We start from the raw sequence: 20,497 nt of genomic DNA on the forward strand, positions 1-20,497 counted from the left end.
GTTAATTTATGTTTCTTTTTAAATGTCAATTTGTAATTTATGTTTTTTTTAATGTTCAAGTACTATCTGCCCACTGATTGCAAACGGCTATATATGGTATCAAACGTTTTGATCAATATCACTAGTCCGTCTTTGGTCGGTTGGAAGATATTGCTTTTTAGCAATAAGCCCGCCAATGTACTTTTTATTTTCTGTACATGAAGTTTAAATAAATAAATAATGTCAAGCTTTCGATATAAAGTTGACATAATTGGGATTCACAAATCTCGTTGAAAAAAATGTTGATTATATCAAAAAGTTGTTTAAAAAAAACTAAAAGTAGTTATAAATAGACATTATCAAGTTAACCAAAAAGACGTCTCTATATTAACCATGATATATGTACCTATATATGACTATTTCTATTCTTACGTTTTGACAAATTCGTAATTGAATTATCTGTGCCATGCAGGATACCATGTTTAATGTGGGTAACGGTACCTGACGTGTCCTGAAACTGGGTAATATTGTTAACTACCTTTTTATCTAATTATTTCCAAGGAAAAACCAACTCACCCTGAAGTACTTAACTCATTAGTGAAATTAAAGTTCTTGGCCAAAAATAAACGTAGCATTTTAACATTGATTATTTCCATAGTTTCTTCAGTCAAGAATATAGTATATTATCGCATATTTATGATTCCTTAGGGGTCCCCAAACTTTTTTTTGTCAAGGGCCAGTTTGTAAAAAAAAATATATTACTTTGGCTTAAATATTTATTAGTTACTCGCGCATATTTTTTTACAAATTCGATTAAAACACGTACAAAAAAGGATGAAATATTCATAAAATTGAACAAAAATGTTAAAAATAAAATAAGTATTCTAACGAAAATAATAAATGAAATTACGCTTTAAAGTGAACATCAAACTAGGGTTCGAAGTAACGTAACGCAAAAATTGATTATCCATTGTTAACTGTTTAGGTTGATATATCGACGTTTAACGTGTGCTATTTTTGAAAACATTTGCAACTAAGCAATGCTTAGTTTACTTATTTTTTCACTCTTATATTCAAATAATATCACGGACTGATACCTGAAGCGCAAGGCTGATTACTTTTCCTTCGTGTATTTAACGATCAAGATAACACTGCTTCTTTACGATGCAGAGCCCTATGTACCATTTGGTGCGGATAAGGGTTAGAAGAAGAAGAAGAATAAGTTTACTAATGTAATGGCGAATGGTAAGGAGAGTATTACTAATGTATTGTTTTTCCGCTGGATTTTTATTTGATTGATTGTCCATATTTAATTTAGAAAATATTAAATCCATTATTGATTTGCTGGCCGTATTGTAATAAGAAGTAAGCCGTAGTCAACTCCTAACTTTGTGTGAGCTTAACGATTCTGTATGTGCTAGCGATGTGCAAGAATGTCAGTCACAATGCAGCGCAGCGTCATAACCCATTATTGGTCGTTATTACCAACCGCCCCTATTACAACTATTCCACCATTCCCTGCCATCTAGTTTAATAGAACACCCATTAAATTATCCTTAGCGGATTCATACATTGTCTGATGACATAATGCTTCTTTATACCGCTTGAATATAAACATGCTATAAATTATAATTTGTATTTGAAGCAATAACTTCGTGATTTTTCCATTTTATAATTAAAATTTAACTTTGTTTCAAAACCACTATAATATTTATAGAGATTTTAAAACAAAGTAACATTTTAATTAAATGCTTTAGATTACTTACGAATGAACCAAAGTAGGGAATATCATAGATCGCATGGTAAAACTCAAATGGCAACGGGCAAGACATATTGCAAGACAGGACCCCACAAGATGGACGCCAAGAATTTTACGGGGAAGACCTTTTGAGAACAAAAAGGGTGTCGGAACACCCCAAAAGAGATGGTCCGTCGACATAGTCGCTGTAGGGGGTAGAAACTGGCTGCAAGTAGCACCCAACCGGAGGAAATAGAATAAAGGAGGAAGAGGCCTTTATCCAGTAGTGGAGGTCAGAGGCTCACGAAGAAGAATATTTACACTATTAAAAAATGCATACTTGATTTTTATAGTACGATGTCAAAATGAATATTTTTATTTTACTTCAGCACATTTTGGTAAGCACTGACGGAGGTTTGCTCCATATTAAAAAAAAATCTTTCTAATATCTTCGTAATTGAATAAATACCTACAAGAAATACATATTAAAGCATTTTACCCATTATATTTTTTACTTAATAAAAATTCTTGTACCTAATAATGTCTGTTGAAAATCTCTAAGAATGTAAAAAAATATGAGTTTTTTACATTAAATTTGCAAAATCGGGATAGCGAATAATTAGAATGCTTTACAAATACCGGCGATTCCCAAACTGTTTAGGTCCAAAGCGTCCTTAATGAATTTCCTAACGACAACGATGGCGACGGTGAAAATCAGCATAACGCTGATATCTCTTGGTTAGATCTTATCGATAAATACCGAAACTTTACTTACGGCACTCTTGATTGAAGTAATTTTTTAAAAACAAGTATTTCGAGCTGATATGGTTAGAACTAGAATTGAATAATTTGGATTGAAATACACAGAGATGGTGTTAACATGTCAGATTAAAAGAAACATATTTATCCGTTTCGAAATGAGATCGGGCGACACGTTTGTTTGTCAAAACAGTTGTTATGCAACCGCCTCGTAAACCGTTACAGCACGCAGGGCTATACAAAGCAGTTAACAGCAGTTCCTTTACAGAAACAGTTGTTTTTAACGCTTTGAAATATAATCGAATGAAAAGTGCACTATCCTTGGATGTGTTATGTGTATTTAGTAGCAAGGCTAAGATTACTTGACCAAATTATAGCGACTATCGCACATGGTTCAATTATTCAAACTGTTGCATTACCCCCATGAGGGTGTTAGTGAGGATTAACCCTTTGACCGTGACTGACGCACATGTCTGTATATCACATATGAATATATGATTCAGATGAAGGTTAATCAAAGTACAGACGAAGGTACCCAATATTGAAAACTTAATGTATTGCAATGGAAGATTCGGATTGTAATTGATTTTGTTTAAAACGTAGATTGTTATCGATAGAATTTTTTTTGGTCAGCGGTAATAAAGTTAAAATAGAGAAAATTGCAAATTGTCGAGTTGTTAATGGAAAAAACCTGAGATAAGATCATTATAAATTTCCCCTTTATTATATTTTGCGTGCCGATGGTAAATTTTGGTTATTTTTCCCCTTCTACCAAACTAAAAATTATTTTCTCATTGTGTTAGGTACAGCTAATAAATTATGAATTCAAGGGGCTCTGGATCAAAACAGTTTGGCAACCTTTGATTTCTTCGTTTTTCGAAGGAATTTTCAAATATTTAATGTCAAATATTGATTCATGGAATAAAATTAATTTTCTCCGGAATTTTATTAAATATTAGATTGTAAGATATTAAAATCATTAAATTAAAATTATTTTACAAACCATTTTTCCTTTTGAGAGAAAATTTAAGGCTTTAATTTTAGGATATATGGTTATTTTTAGGCGGAGTGGGAGACTTTTCTACGCTCTCTCTTTAGGATAATCTGAAAATCCCCAACCGTATATGGTAAACTGTGTTTTCCCAGGTCTGGTATAGGCTTCCATTTGGCCCACACATACAGTTTTTAGTTTAAATACGATACTTAATATATCGCTCACTCCTTTCAAGAACGTCATAAATCAAAAATCGTCAATTTTCAGTTGTGCATGTTTTCGGAATGCCCAGAAAATGTACTATATCCCAGCAAAAGCGGCATATTTTCAACTTAATATTTACCCAGAAAGAGTTATTTTTGCATTTTGAAGAAAAGGTATTGTTCAATTTTTTTAAATATCCTAAATATTTAGAGACGAAGAAGCTTTTTTATTGAGCAGAAACTTTTATATTAGCAAGTGAGGTCTGAATCCAGGATTATAATCACATACAAACGTCAGAAAACATATTTTAGCTTATAATTTGACCAGATAATTCTATGTTGAGATGTCAAAAATAAAAAATAATATGATAGATAACTCCTATAATCGGAGAAAATTCAGATTTGTGAACTAGTATTTGGACACACTCAAACTGTTGTAAATTGAACTAGATTATTACCTATTTCTTCTGACTTTTTCTACACTTTATACCGCATTGGGTATTTTAGTTACATTCGTTAATTTCTTAAAAATAGGGTGATTTATCTTGCATTACTCTGGTACTTGTAACGTATTAAATCAATATTACTGAGGAAATAAATCAAATTGATTTATTCCCTCTCTTGGGATCTCCCGAAGTCCTCATGTATCTCATTATAGCCAAACGGCCTAACTCTACGCTGTAACGACGAATACTTCTGTTTGAATGGGGTCGAATCTTGATAGTAGCACCTCATAAGGACTATTTGCGTGTTGTGAAATCCGCATACTGCCTGTGTTTACCCGAATTGTTATCTGCTGGGAATATGGAAAACTATCTGTATTTTTTGGTCCTACGAACGTAAATTGTTTAACTTTTCATATCAGCTTTCGGACTAACTCTCGTTGGTTTTTTAAAGACTGATGACGCAGCAGGTTATATAAACATATTGAATTAATTTTTAATACATTGATATATTTATAAATATTTTATTATCAGGATATATCTTTCATCCTAGATTTTTTTATTATTGACCTCTAACATCCGTCGGCAACAAATTAAAAATGTTCGGAACGATATATTGCAGTTTTCGACTCCCATATCATAAACAATCTCCAGGTACTTTTATCCCAGAACAAATAACATACGTGTAACATATGGTAAGGTTCTTTTAGCATATAAAGCATGGTTTGCTCAACCGTTTTTTTTCCGGCGGCAGTTGTGACTGGCCTTTGCTTCAGTCAAGGGTTATATTGAATAAATATTTAAATGGCTTTTATTTATTTGACTTCATCCCAGGGAATCGAACCCGGGATCTCCAGTATGGTAGCCGAGCGTGCTGACAATTACACTACGGAGGCGGCTACGGTCACAAGTATCACTCAAGACTGGCGATAGAGTCATTTTGCACGTCTTGCGAAGGCTTTGATCAATTTGCCAGATGTCAGATTTCTACCTACCTAGATGTCCACTGCTGAAAATCCGTCAGCTGCTGACAAATCCTACATTGAACTTAGAAAGGCCGGCATGACTTGAGAGGACGGAAGGCAACAGACAGTCAATGAAAGAGCTCAGAGGGTACATACGGATTTTATTTGCTACATACAAGGATCAGAATGGATAAGAAGGTCAGAATCGACCACGAACAATGGTGATCAGTTCTATTTTTCAGGAATTATGTATTTTTTTCTCCTGTCGAGAATATTCCAGGTCTTCCAAACACGACTGATGACGTAGCAGTTTAAATATTAAAGTTATACCTTACAAATTGATATGTTTGATAGATATTCTTGACACAGTTTGATACCAAATTGATGTCTTAACGAAGATTTAGAAGTCTTTTCATATTTTCATCATAAAACTTCCTCACCTTTGTAAAACAATCAATAAAAATCTTGATACCACAAATTATATCGTCAGTGATATTCCAACACGAGCTAACTCAAAAATGGTATTATTTTATATTTATTTTACGAGTTCTATGATGTTTAATCGATTTGATTAGGTCAACACACCAAAATGAAAAAAAATAATTATGAAAGTAATAATTTAATTTTGCAATCATAAAAATAGCTCGTGTTACAATAACATCGACGATATGCACATATTATACAATAGCTCATATAAACAAAGGGATCAAATAAATAATTTACTTCCTTTTTTACCCTTACACGCATCTTACGGTGCATAAAAAACTGCATCATATAAACGAGGTATTGCGGAAGAGAGACACAATTATAAAGGTAAATCAATCAAAACTGTCTATGCAATATTGACCCGTTCTCGGTAAAATATTGTCAACGGCAGCTAGGTTAAGATTTTAAAGTGTGGAATTTATTATAATTTCAGTTAGAATTCCAATCATATTTAGGCTAAAACAAAAACTTATAAATTTACATTTTTGGCTGATTTTTTTTTAATTAATATGCCGCTAGATCTATTAAATTTACCTAAGTGGATAATCAAATTGAAAAAAAAAAATGTTAAAAACATGTTTCTTATCTTAAATTCTATTTTAAATTATGCCTTAAAAATATTATCTTAAAAAATCGTAAATTAGCAATTTGTTTGATAGTGGATTTTTTTCATGCTAAGTTGATTTTTTTAAATTCATACACTCTCGCTTCTTGCAGCGCTTCTCGTCTTTTTACTTTTTAGCGCTATACAATTGCGATAGGTTGTTATCAGGGTTGACTATGGACGACGCAATGCCATCCGAAACCTCTGCAAAATGTAGGGAACGAAGCGCTAACGATAGTCATTGATAATAATTGAAAAAAAAATCATTTGAAAGTAGTTTTACTCGTAAAATTTAACTTTAAACCTTATAAAAAATGTGTTAAATGTAATATATCGATATTTAAATTTCTGCGATAGTCAGATATGATTTTTCTGAGTTAATATGCCCCGTGTCGTAAGTCGTTAGCACTTATTGTATGCGTTACGAATACCTTTGCGACGGTCTTAATCAGGACTCATTATGGACCCTGCAACGCTATCCGAAACGTCACCTAAAAGTGAGGAACGCTGAGTTAAAGATACATGCTATAATATCCCAGAAAAACGCTATCAGCCAAAGTAAGAAAATCTAGGAATTAAATAAAAGGGCTTACCATATTTTACACTCAAGCAGTAAAATATGTCATTTTATCCAAAAAATAAAATAAAGACAAACTTTCGTCTATGCGTCGTTAACGCTTTTAGACAAGAATCATTGGGTTTAAGATAAGATATGAGTTTTTTTCCAAGATTTTTCGAAATCTCACGTACGTGAATTTAATTACTCTTAATTTAAGAGTTTTGACCTTAATGATTTCTTACTGAAATTATAATCAACACAATTTTTTGGAATGATCGATCTTGTTGCGTCATTCGACATCAGGCTAAGTTGAACCTAAAAATCATATTTGATGATTGAAGCTGAAAGGGGACTATGCAATGTTGAAGTGGAAAATCTTTTAATATTTATCTGGACAGTCTTGAAAATTAATTAAATTTATTTTAAAAACTTTATTTAAAAAAAAAGTTTAAAAAAAATGGAATTAAAAATACAATATACATAATCTGTAACTCATTTTTTTTAAATTTATTTATATTTTAAACAAAAATATGTTTACAAATTTACATTTTACTTTTAATGATTTTTTAGAAATTCTATAAAATTATATCCTATAAATAAGTTTAAAGAAGACTTTTAAAATATAATATGTTATTGATAATAAATACCTCATTTATAATAAAAAATAAATCATTTTTTTCTAATTTTTCAATGTTACTTTCCTTTTAATGAAAAAATGTTTGGAATCTTATTCATAATGGACTTCTAAATTATATCACTCTACTTTTAGATTTTTATAATATTTTACCTGTTTTTTGAAGAATTGTTTAAAATTCTTGAAAAATGTATTCTATCAAAAATATAGTTTTATTATTTATTATTTCAAATGGATTCAAAAAATATTCATAAAAATATATCACTGAAACAATTTTTTTTTCAATTTTTTTTTATTTATTTGGTGGAAATTGATTTTTCAAACATATAGTTTTAAATTATTTAAAAATACGTCTTATCATAAAAATACCAAAGAAAGAATTAAATTTTACTTTTAAAGTAAATTCATGAATAAAAAAATCTAATTTCATGACATATTTTTATAATTTTGAGAATATGTTTGGATTTAAATCTCTTTTTTTTGTTTATTCAAAAAACTTTTAATTTAAAAAAATGTATATTTTGATATATATGCCATTTGTTTTTATTTCAAATCTAATTTAAAAGTTATTTCACAATAATATATATCTCATTAAATACAAAAAAAACATTTGTATTTTCTTTACTTTTAGCGAAAATATGTTAAGATTAATTATTTTTTCTTGTTTTCGAAAATTCATTTTGTACAGTATATAAATTCTGTAATATTTGATTCCCTCTCGTTTATATAAGCTACAATATACATAAACATGAACATCGCCAGCAAAAAATAATTTTAACACACAATTAAAATAATGACCTAAAAAATTAGGAAATGAGCTCAATTAATTAGCGTTTTATTCGTGTTTGTAGATTTTTGTCTGTACATCTCGCAATGAAGCGAGAATAACAATATACAGTATATTAATGAAATATTCACAAATCGCTAGTATTTATTTTAAAAAATGCATTTATCTGAATTCAGGCATCTTTTCAAACATTAAACTTCAGTAAAAGTATTTTAACAAGTTTCATAAAACAGTGGGTAAAGTATAAAATAGTAGAGTAAATAATATGAATAAAAAGCGAGAATAAAAAATTAAGTATTTAAGTGAAATATTCACAATTCGCTAGTATTTAAAAAAAAAAGCATTTATCTGAATTCAGACTTATTTTCAATATTTTAACATCATAAAACTTATGAATAAAGTTTTGAATAGTGTGTAAAGTACTTAAAATAATAAAATAAAAACAGTAGAGTAATATTAATAAAAAAACGACTTACAAATATGTAGGTGAAAATCTTCTTTTTCTCCTCCCAAGGCGGCCGGTGTGCTGATAGCGATGTCACATGAATTTACACAAACTAACTTATTACGGATAAGACTGTACTAAGAAGTTAAACGAAAAATAAAATAATAAAAAAAAAACTTGCGAGAAGCTACTACCAATAATAAAAGGTTGACTTACATTATGATGCAAATGAACCTCACTTACATTTCACGAAACGCGCACTCGGTAAAACTACAAACTTTACGCGTGATTCGCTCAACCTGATGCGCGTGAGTCTTCTCCGGCTGGCGGTGGAACAGTGCCGGCGTAGGACGTCGTCTGGCGGCGTCCGCTGGAACTACCGCCGCTCTTGCACTGGCGCTATATGGGAGGAGCGCGCCGCAAGCGACCGGTTAGGACTGAGGCAGGAATCTAATGTAAATCCTCGCTAACATCCGCCCTTATATACTCTCCGACTCTACCACCGACGCACCCTGCGTCGGAGTGTGCGCAAACTGAAAGGGTATAAGTTCAATACAAGCGCAAAATTCTTCCTATACTAGATGAACTTTTTAACAAAACTTTTCAATCGCTTAAAACCAATACAATGCAATACACAAAGTGTACGTGGAATGATAAGGAGAGTGCTATATAATTGTATAAAAATACGTTTTTCTTGATTTCTTTGGGTTTATTAATGTAATTTTCACAATTGTAATCATTTCATTTTATTGAAAAACTATTTATTACAAATTACTAAATACGTATTTTCATATGAGGCGAAAAAATATAGGCGGTGAACGTAAAAGCCTAGTCGAAATAGGATACATTGTTTATTTAGTTTTATTTACCAAGTCATATTAATAGGCTAACACTCTAGGCTAACGCGCTGGAGGTTTTGGGTTCGATTCAAAAGACGGTCAAAATAAAGAATGGTGATTTTTCAGTCCAATATTTATTTAATATCACCTGGACTGAAGCGCAGGGGTGGTCACCTTTACTTCGGGTATATAACGATCAAGATAACACGTTACGACAAATTTCCCTATGCATATAAGTGCGGATAAGGGTAGGAAGAAGAACATTTTTAGATTTAGTTAAATTCATTAAATATATTAATTTTTAAAAAATGACGGACATTATTGGTCGAAAACGTGAATATCAAATTGATTTGGATATTGATATAAATAGGTATTTTGCAAACTTACTCTCGTTTTTCAAAAATAATTATATTAATGTAATTTAATGTAAAATGATGTTTAATCGCAAATTACAGCGATTATGTGATCAATTTTGTAAATTAAGGCTTAAGTATAGAAAAATATTTCTTTTGATAATCGGAATGATTGAAAATACACATCTTTAATTGATGAATTTGATTAGATTTATTTTCGTTAAAAAACTAGCCCCTATTCATTTGATTAATCAATAAAAAATACCCCAAAATAAAAATTATACCGTCTTTGTCTGCTCTCTTCGTGTAGTTATTAGAACGCATGGTTACCATTCCAGAGGTTCCACGTTCGATTCTCGAGGAGGGTAAATATAATTATCAGCGATTTATCTACAATATGTATCAAACATTAAGTAATTAACGAACAGGATGCGTCAATGCGATACTGTGCCCTTTGCATATTTTTGATATTGGAAAAACCAAAACGACGGATTAGAGAAAAATTAGGGTAGCGACGGAAAAACCTAGTGAAAATCAGATACAACATTTAATTAATTTTTAAACTTAAATTTCTTAATTTTTTACATTTAAATTATTTGATTTAGTTAAATAAATTTAATAACCGTGAATTATAAATTTCTAGCCCATTGTTGGAGAAAAACTACTGACTCGGATGAATTATAGTGGATCCCGACGGAAGATCAACTAGCGACAAATAGGTATTGTAAAAAAATGGCTGAAGTTTAGTAATATTTTTATTTTTTCATTTGATATAAGTTTAACTCACATTGATAATATATTTTTTTCATAAATTCGTTTCGGTAATATGAACTTTCTGGCTGCATGGTTGAACGATTGTTTTAAAATTATCATATCGTTAGAAAAAAATCAGAAGCAATGTTTAAGTTATCGACACGTAGTACGCTATATTTAATTTAATATTAAGGTTTTTTATTACACACAATTTAGTTAAATTTTCAACATAAGCATATTTTTAAAAGATTTAAGGTAAGGGTGGATATTTTCTTGTTTCTTTTCGTACATCCTTTTTTATTTTATTTAATGTTTCGGCATTCATTTTGTGGTAAGAAATATTCAAACCCGTAGATGGAAGCATCTGTAGCTTCCGAAACCAGTCGTTAACAATAAATATAATACTAAAGTGGTAAAAATCATGTGTTTTCATTTACAATTCTAAATTATTGATTGTCACTGTTGTTTACTCCATAAAACTATATTTTTGGCCCTAATTATTACATTTCAATCTGAATATCATTTTTCGAGTGATACTGTTTTCAAAAGAAATTCATTATTCTTTCAACAGATCGATAAAAATAAGACGGTTTTTTTTATAATTGATTACCATTTGTAGTTATATTAAATGTTCAAAATCCTTCTTATATTCGGTATTCTTAGATATTCTAAATCTAGAGACACAGTACTGCAATTCCATGCGCCGGGATCTACCAGCGTTTTACTGTGGTGCTTAGGGCATTGCATTGCAAAGACTAATTCTCATATTTATCTTTTGCATAGTTCGTTAATTACGAAAAATCAGGGTTATGAATATTGTACATAAGGTAAAGATTGATATTAAATATATTTAGAAGTAAATATTATAGTTACTTACAGATATGTAATTTGTTCCCTCTGGGAATGGAACATGGGACTACCAGCACCGTTGCTAAGCGTGCTTACTATTACACTATAGAAGCGAACATTACAAGTTTATATTCCCACAAAAACAAAAATAATGTTTGATATTTCAGAAAACGTTATCTCAATAGTTCTGGAACCTTCTAATGAACTCTGTTTAATTATTGATTTTCATTTTTACGTAATCAAGTTGCAAATTATGCTTTGAACGAATATGTTTTGGACTTCAATAGAACCTTCAAACTTCTAACTGCTGATAGGTATTATAATTATTTATAAAAAGGTTATACTAAAAGTAATATAAATCAAAATATTGACTCTACAAATTGTTTTAAAAAAATAATGTTTTAAGCAATATTACTTCAAAATGTGACTTTAATTATGACACGACATGAGTTAGATCTGACATAGCGTTGGAGTTAGGCTGTGTGTCAAGGATTTGTATTCCTGTATTTGAGTCAGAGATTCTGGGTTCAACCACAACTCTGATTTTACACAACTTTTTATACATAAACCGCTTAGGCTCACCCGAAAACGCGTTTAATTGAAATATTTGTGTTTATCATGAAATACAAATAGTATTGATTAAGAAAAATAAAACTGAAATTATCTCTTTATCTGATCCATATTATTTGTAAAAAAGGTTATATTTCGTATCAAAGTTAACGCGGTCTATAAAATAATGTTATAATATATTTTTTATATCTGTTACCATGTGTATAATGTAAGTTTATATAAAAAAACATTTAACCATGAGTACTTACCAATATTTGAGTGATTTACGTGTTTCAATTTAAATCGTGGTTTACTAATAGAAAGGGAAATATCAAATAAAGAATTAAATAAAAAAACCTTTTCTGATTTAAAACGTATATGATTTGTATTAGAAGAATGTTGCAAAGACAGAAACGTATGGCGTTCTACTCTCTCTGCCTACCGTGATACGGCATGTGTGTGTTTATATATGTATATTTATATAATAATCATATACATTTAGCCTATTTCTTCTTAATTTTGCAGATATGTTGACATAATATATGCAAGAATGTCGCGCAATGTTTATATCAGTGTTCATGAGTTATTAAATAAATAAAAGCAGTAATTAGGTATAAGTTTGCCATTTTATAAATATTGGTCAGTAAATTATCTTGCCTCCCACTTGTTGAGTCATAATTTAAGCACTGTTCCCAAAGAAAATTCTCAAGCTGATAAGTATTTTAAAGTAAACATAGTTGTTTGTAATTTAGATAAGAGTCCATCTTTTCGTTTTTTATATTTGCCAAACTGAGAGTGTAAACAACTGTTTTAATTCATATTCTAGTACTGTAACAAGACGTTATGCGGTTTTGTCACAAGACACCTCTCAGAATATTTGGCGATTGCCACTAGAGGAATTTTGCAAGTGAACATAATAAGATAAGCTTGAGTGAAAATAATAAGATAGGCTTAATAAAAATATAATTTTTTAATGCACAGATGGTTTATCCTGTGAGAACTTATTTTTTACGGTATAATATTTAGTATATGGATTGTGATTCATATTCTTGTTTGACATCTCAACATAGATGAAAAAGAATACGAAAGTCTGGGCATTTACGGGGCTTTTACGACCGTCATAGGCTGGTTTAAGTGATCACTTTATACACGTGTAACATTCGCCAATTCTACCCATGACTGACAACCACACTACTCAAATTCTTGGAAGTTCTAAATATATTATTAAATTTCGAAACATTGTGCTTGAATCACTACAATTTCACTAAATGTCCAGACTTCCATATTCTTCTTCATCTTTGATGAGATGTCAAAAAAATATCTTTAATTGATAGATTTATATTATCCACTGACACTTCGTGATGGAATTGCATTTTTAATTTATTATTGGATTAAAACCAATATTTTTAGCTTTTTCACTTTTTTTATTTGACCAGCGACCGGGTTTCGTCGTTACCGACATCATCAGACCAGTCTGATGATGTCGGTAACGACGAAACCCGGTCGCTGGTCAAATAAAAAAGTGGAAAAGCTAAAAATATTGGTTTTAATCCAATAATAAATCTTTAATTGAGAATATTTTAACTGAACAGAAACTCTTTCATTTATGTGAGGCCGAATCTTTTGTTAAAATCACATACACGATAAACGCTAGAAAACATCATTTTCATTTCAATATTTTGGCTTACAATTTAACCATTTAATTTACTTAAAATTTATGTTGTGTGTGCAAATACTTGTTCACAAATCTGGATTATCTCCAATTATATTTAAGATAAATTACTCCTATAATTGGAGGTAATCCAGATTTGTGCACAAGTGTTTGCACGCACTCAAAATGTTGGAATGTAATTTACAAAACAATTTTCATAAATCTGCTCTTGAAAGCGAACGCAAAATGGAAGGCAAAAAGCATACTTTCAAAGTGAGATTTATATTCTCGTTGAAGTTTCTAGAGGGAATTCCATCGTAAAAATATATTAGTTGTACTGTTAAAATATGATAAAATTAAATACTCCCCGAGAATTTTCGTCTTTCCTCCCTTTTGTACAGAGATTATCCGGGATTTTTAAATCTAGGTTGTTTGTTCCCGTTTTTTTCTAAATGGAAATTTTCCACATGAGCTAAATTGAAACTGTTTCATAATGGAAAACTTGCACTCGGTCCTTTCGCTCTTGTAACATACATAATACTTATTATCCTTAACGTTTTATCTGTGGCGTTATCTATATGAGAGTATTATCACAAAAATATTTTAAATTCTTTTTTATCTCACCCTAATCTATAGCTTATGGTGCCTAGGATACTGCATCGTCTCAACACATTATTAACTTGATCTTTACATACATACATAATGATCAACTCGGAGCTTCTTTTACTAGTATAGGTTGAAATTAAGTAAATGTGAGAGTGAAAATAGCTGATTTTTATTTAAACCCCCTAGAAGTCAAACTAAACGCACTTACCATTGCACTACGGAGCCGGAAAAATATTTCAAATACAAATAATATGAATAAGTTTCCGAAAAATTCTTCAATACAATTTCAAGAGGATACAATGCAAGCATGACTTTGTCGTCAATTCAAAAAAATACATGAAAAAATTTGAACAAAAGGTGTTCTATAGAAAATTTAAGAGCATGTCTTATATCGATAACCTTAGATAACATCGAAAATAAATTTGGCATTCTATTGAATATATACCAAATATTACAACGTCATGTGCAAATATCGAAATGAGTCGTAATAATCGTTGACGCGACCAAACCTACATATTTAATTATAATCCTTGAAGTATATTATTTATACAATTAATGAGTTAGCTCTGTAATAGAGCGTACGGCTGGTGTTTAGGAAAGGAATTCGTTTTACAAACTTTTATTTTTAACTAAACTGTAAATATGATTTATTGGGTAGAGTAATAATAAGCCTGAAAATTAATTCTTTGGTGTATTAAAGTAATAAAAAAGGGGTGATTCCATGAAAAATTAGGCGGGGAAAAAGAAAAGAGTAAGGCTATTATTAAAAAATATATAAGTAACAGTATTATTTTTTGACATCTCATCAAAAATGAAAAAGAATATGGAAGTCTGGGCATTTACGGGGCTGACGACGGTCATAGGCTGATTTGATGATCACTTTACACATATATGTATAAATATATATGTATATAAATATATATATATACATATATATATATATATATATATATATATATATATATATATATATATATATATATATATATATATATATATATATATATATATATTATAGATAAATATATATATATATATATATATATATATATATATATATATATATATATATATATATATATATATATATATATATATATATATATATATATATATATATATAAAATTTGAGTTAAAGATTCAGGCTACAAGAACGAGACAATAAACATCAAAATAACGTTTTATAATCATTAATTTAAGAATTTAAGTAGTAATTTTCTTAATCATAATGCTTTACATCTGTATAAAAAGGTTTAATGTTTTAAGTTCACTTGTATGTACGGGGCTTAATTCAATTACTTGCCCGTGTAATTTCTCTTCTGTTGCTGTTCTAAAATAAATATTCAATACTTAAGATCCGCAGATCGGATTTTCCAATTATATAGAGTTGGGATCGGTTCACGCAATTATTAGATTGTTTCATATTTACTTACAACTTAATAAGTGAAAAACAAAGTCTTGGTGTTTGTTGAATCTGTTGATTGTTTTCATACCACTCAAAAATGTCCAATAGTAAATGTAAATAAGAGCAAATAAATATTCGGAATTTGCCTTAGATTTTATTATAAGGTGTCACGTTTTCACTTTAATGCGTAATTACGTAAAACAAACTCCATTCCGATAATTTTTGCTTCACTTTTATTGATGTTCATCTTTGTAGTGAAGAGGTAATCGGGTTTATTTGCCGCGGTTAGAGTCCCTGGTTGGACACCCTGGGGGTAAATGTAAATATATGTGATTTTCTCTCTCATATTTATTTAATATCACCCTTAACAGGTACAAGAAGCGCAGGACGAACATTGACGCAAAAACGACTAAAACGACTATAACGAGATAATACTGCGTCGATACTGTGCCCTATGCACCATTGGGTGGAGGTAAGGGTACGAAGAAAAAAATATTTATGAATTTATTTAATCAATTAATTGTTTAGTATAGAAAATAAAATTTTATTCTATATAAGGCATTAATTGTAAACGAAAATATGAAACAAATAAATCCGTGTTTGTTTGCATTTGTGTGTGTATGTGTGTGTGTTTAACTATCTTTGCTTGAGATCCCGTGCTCAATTCCAAGGGGGGAGGATGGTATAAAAACAAACATACTTGATTTTTCAATAAAATACTGTTACCCTGAACTGGTAACCTTATTCCTATCATAGAGTACGTGCTATTTATCCTTTATTTGATTTCCCGTATAGCAGTTATGTTATTGCAGAGTTCAGGACTTACGTCATCCGTATCCTATCAATGTATTGTAACTTATACTCAATAGTCTGACTGAAAAAACTGAAAAGTTGTTAACGTTGAAATGAATTAAACAAACTGTTTTAAATTTTTATATTTTTGTAATATTCATCCACTTTTTATCTTACACTCACTTAGTTAGTACCACAATTTCTGAAAACCTTTTGTGACACATCGCTCACTCCTTTCAAAGAACGTCATAAATAAAAAAAATTGATTTTTCAGGAGAACGTTTTTATAAAACGTTTTAAAATAAATATCAACCCACTTATTGAACTTTTTACAGTGCAACAGATCTTTTTAGGTAAAACCTGAAGGTTTTTTCTTTATTTGAAAAATATTTATTTTATTTAAAAAAAAAAATATTAAATAATACATTTTCTTCAAAATGCAAAAACAACACTTTCTGCCCTGTAGCGGGTAAATATTAACTTAAAAATATGCCTTATTTGCTGGGATAATGTACATTTTTTGGGCATTCCGAAAACATGCCTAACTGACAATTCTCGATTTTTGATTTATGGCGTTCTTGAAAGAAGTGAGCGACATGTATTAATTGAAATGCAATAGTTTTTAAGAAAAAGTAGTATTTAAAAATTGAAATTTTACTCATTTTAACTACATTTTGATGTATCAAAGAACAGTTTTCTTTGGTGAAAACTCAAACTGTTGTTATAAGTTGAAATATTATAAAATCAATGTATGTTCAAATCAAAAATCACCCTTTTGGAGCGAAATATATAAAACTGTACGATTGCAGATTACATCAAAGGTTTCAGTACGTTATTTACAATAAAAAAATATGTATATATATTTTATTGTTTTTTTATGTATGTATATACATCTAGGAATTAAGGTTAGTAATACACATGTAGGCTGCTAAAAACTAATTATTTCCCCTTTTAAATTATTTTCAACTAGCTGTACCAGCTACGTAAACGTAGCTGTACCAGCTACGCTTACATTGGCTCAATCTGGCAAAATGGAAAAGATAGGTAATAAAAAGGGGACAGTTTTTCGTTTAACAATGCTTGTGAAGCAGTGAATATATTTCAAATCTATGAAACAAGCAAAAACTGACAGCAGCTTTAAATGTTTTAGTTATCACAAAGCAATATCAGTATTACCAATTGAAGCACCAATGAAATAAAGTATAAATTGAATAAACCTAATATTTTTTATGCAATTTTTGTATCGTTATATTTATTTAAAGATGCTCTCTCCTTTTTTCTGTCTTTCACATCAAATCTTTCTAATTTATTTTTATTTTTGTTCAGTTTCACGTACACGCGTTTTTTTGTTCCATAAAGTCATTGGCACGTGTTTAATATTAGCTTGAATTATTTCGAGTATACTTCGCTAATTCCTTCAAGTAGGGAATTCGATGTTTCCACCTCTCTCATAAGATGGAAATCACCAAACAAACTAAATCTCTAGATGAGTTATAGCACGTGTAACCTGAATAAAATCACTCCGACTAAACACATTGAATCAAAAATGATTTCAAAAATATAATTCAAACATGCTATTAGGCAACAAATTTCTTTAGAAAGCTCCACTTTTGTGGGCTCCTGAAAGAAAATTTTTCACATGATGTAATGTCAAATAAGCTATTCATGAATTGTATTTATTTCACAAAAAGTGTATTTAATTTACTTGCTAACTTTACAGAAACTTGGTCGTATGGATGGAAAGAGAAGAGAAATGTGAACAAATACGATACAAACACCCAAACCACTTGGTAATAAATCTTTCTTCTATTCATTTTACACCTAGTAGGAATCGAACCCGCGACGCCAGTTTTGCAGCCGAGCGTCTGTCCAATTACACCACAAATAGTGCCTTTAATAAATAACAAGGATCCTTAAATATTCCAAAAATTAATATTTTGAACATATAGAATTATAACATATTTTATTGTATGATAATCTGATTCAAATTCTGTATGATAATCTGATTCAACTTTGACATCTCAACATAGACACAACATCTCTCATATGCTGGTTAAGTGATCACTTTATACAAGTGAAACATTCCCCATTCTACCCATATTTGATAACCACACTACTCAAATTTTTGGAATTCATACATACTCGTATATAATATCATATAAATCTCGCGTCACTTTATATGTGATTTCGCAGCAATATCTAATATTGATTTGCAAAAGCCTTCATTTAGCGGGCACCCTTTTATTTTATTTCTTTCAAAATCCTTACCGAATTATTTTACATACTCGGAAACAACTGAAAACGTGCTTTTAATTAATTGTAAAGCTTATTATTTTTATAGATATATTTGTGTTTCATTTATTAAAAAAATACTTGTAATAATTGTGGTAGGGTGGTTCGAACCGAGAAACTCTGACTCAGATTCCGCGACACTAACCATGGAACTACAACCTGACACGTTTGACATGTTTCCTTTAGGATATGGACACACTTAAAATGTCGTGTATATTATATTTATCTTATCTTTGTTGTACATCTCAAACCAGTTGATTTGAAATATTATAAATTATATGTTTGATTAATATATTATCTGTACAAAACCTTCTGTACAGATTATAGATTGATCAAATATAATATAATATATAATAGATTAAGAGAGATTAGCCTGGATAAAAAGATCTTTCATCGCCACACCCAACATGTCTTTTGAATGCACTTCTTAATTCCATGTTGGTTTTCCCTTTTCATTATATTTTCCCTTTATTAATGTTGTAATAAGACTGTCGGGTCGCAGAAAATGTTCAGGTACATACTGATCCCAAACAAGGAATGAAAATAATCGAAATCTTTTCGGTAGGTACCTACCCCTAATATATGTATATATATATAAATATGGTTTGTATGCATATATGTCATGGTTTTTTGGGAGATGCGTGTTGTAAATGGTAAACAGTTGGATGATATATTAGGGAAATATGTTTTCTATGAATGTAAGGATGGATAAGGATAAAGAAAGGAGATTAAATGCTAGGAGCATAGTGAATGGTGCACTGAAATAATTTATAACAAATAAAACCGCAGTGACAGCTAAACTGGCAGTACACAATGGAGTCCGGTTTCCAACCTTAATGTATAAGTAAAGCTTGGATTTGGCAAAAGAAGGAAGAATGCAGTCAAAATGCAATCTCTCAGACGAATGAACGGCAAAACGATGTATGATATTAATTCGGATAGTGAAAATAAAGAAATAATGCAAGGAAAAGAATTATCGATAAAATTAAGAAAGGTATGTTTCAGATGGTTTGGAACGAATGAGTGAGGAGAGATCGGTAATATAAATTTACGGGGTGAATGAAGTTGTAAATTGGAGCAGGGGAAGACCGATAAAAACTTGGCATTATCGAGCATTTCAAAAACTTGGGCATGGTCAGGTCACGAGTTGGAATAATAAGCAGTAAAGCATGAGGAGATGCTAGAATGTGGAAGAGGCAAAAATGGTTTGCAAACTCAGAGTGGCGTGGCATTCTATTCTCTCTGCCAACTGCGAAGAAGTAGCGTGATGGCAAGTTAGTTTTTTTTTTATTAATAAAAAATTATCCTTAGATACTTAGCGTGGTATACCTCTGAGCCGTAGAAATAAAAATATACCAATTCCAAAGAAACGAACAAAATACAGGAACTGTAGGATTCTCAAATACGGGTTCCTGGAATGTGTCAATGTATTACTTTTCGCCGAAATTTGTTATCAGAAAGCACATGTTCGATTTCGTAATCAACGTGATTGATGGAACAAGTGGAAATATACCTCGTTATGTAACTTCACCCTGGACATAAGAGAGATGTTATTTTATATCTCTATATGTTTATCCGAATGGATCTTCAGTAGAACTTCCCCCGAATTAACCATGATTTTAATTACACGAAACGCTATAAAAATATACACAGAAATATATTCCAAATAAGAATAAAGCTCTCGGTGTAAGGTGGAGAGTTTTAGTCGAAAATTGTATATTAATTAATATATAAATATATATATTTATATATATATATATATATATATATATATATATATATATATATATATATATATATATATATATATAT

General features: G+C 30.1%; 1 protein-coding gene across 3 annotated transcripts in view; it reads right to left on the reverse strand.

The window, feature by feature from the left end:
* The window catches only part of LOC148305038 (thyrotropin-releasing hormone-degrading ectoenzyme-like), a 64,816-nt gene extending 55,763 nt beyond the window's left edge, over positions 1-9,053 (reverse strand). For 2 of the 3 annotated variants that reach the window (XM_088267320.1, XM_088267319.1), the window contains exon 1: positions 8,628-9,053. The gene's annotated coding sequence lies outside the window, so the exon portion shown is untranslated. The remainder of the gene's footprint in view (positions 1-8,627) is intronic. The other variant, XM_088267318.1, reaches the window with a different exon arrangement.
* Positions 9,054-20,497: the final 11,444 nt, after the last annotated feature.

Source organism: Brachycentrus maculatus, unplaced genomic scaffold (assembly GCF_059751285.1).
Source record: "Brachycentrus maculatus isolate JH-2025_06_01 unplaced genomic scaffold, ASM5975128v1 h1tg000292l, whole genome shotgun sequence".
Classification (NCBI taxonomy): domain Eukaryota; kingdom Metazoa; phylum Arthropoda; class Insecta; order Trichoptera; family Brachycentridae; genus Brachycentrus; species Brachycentrus maculatus.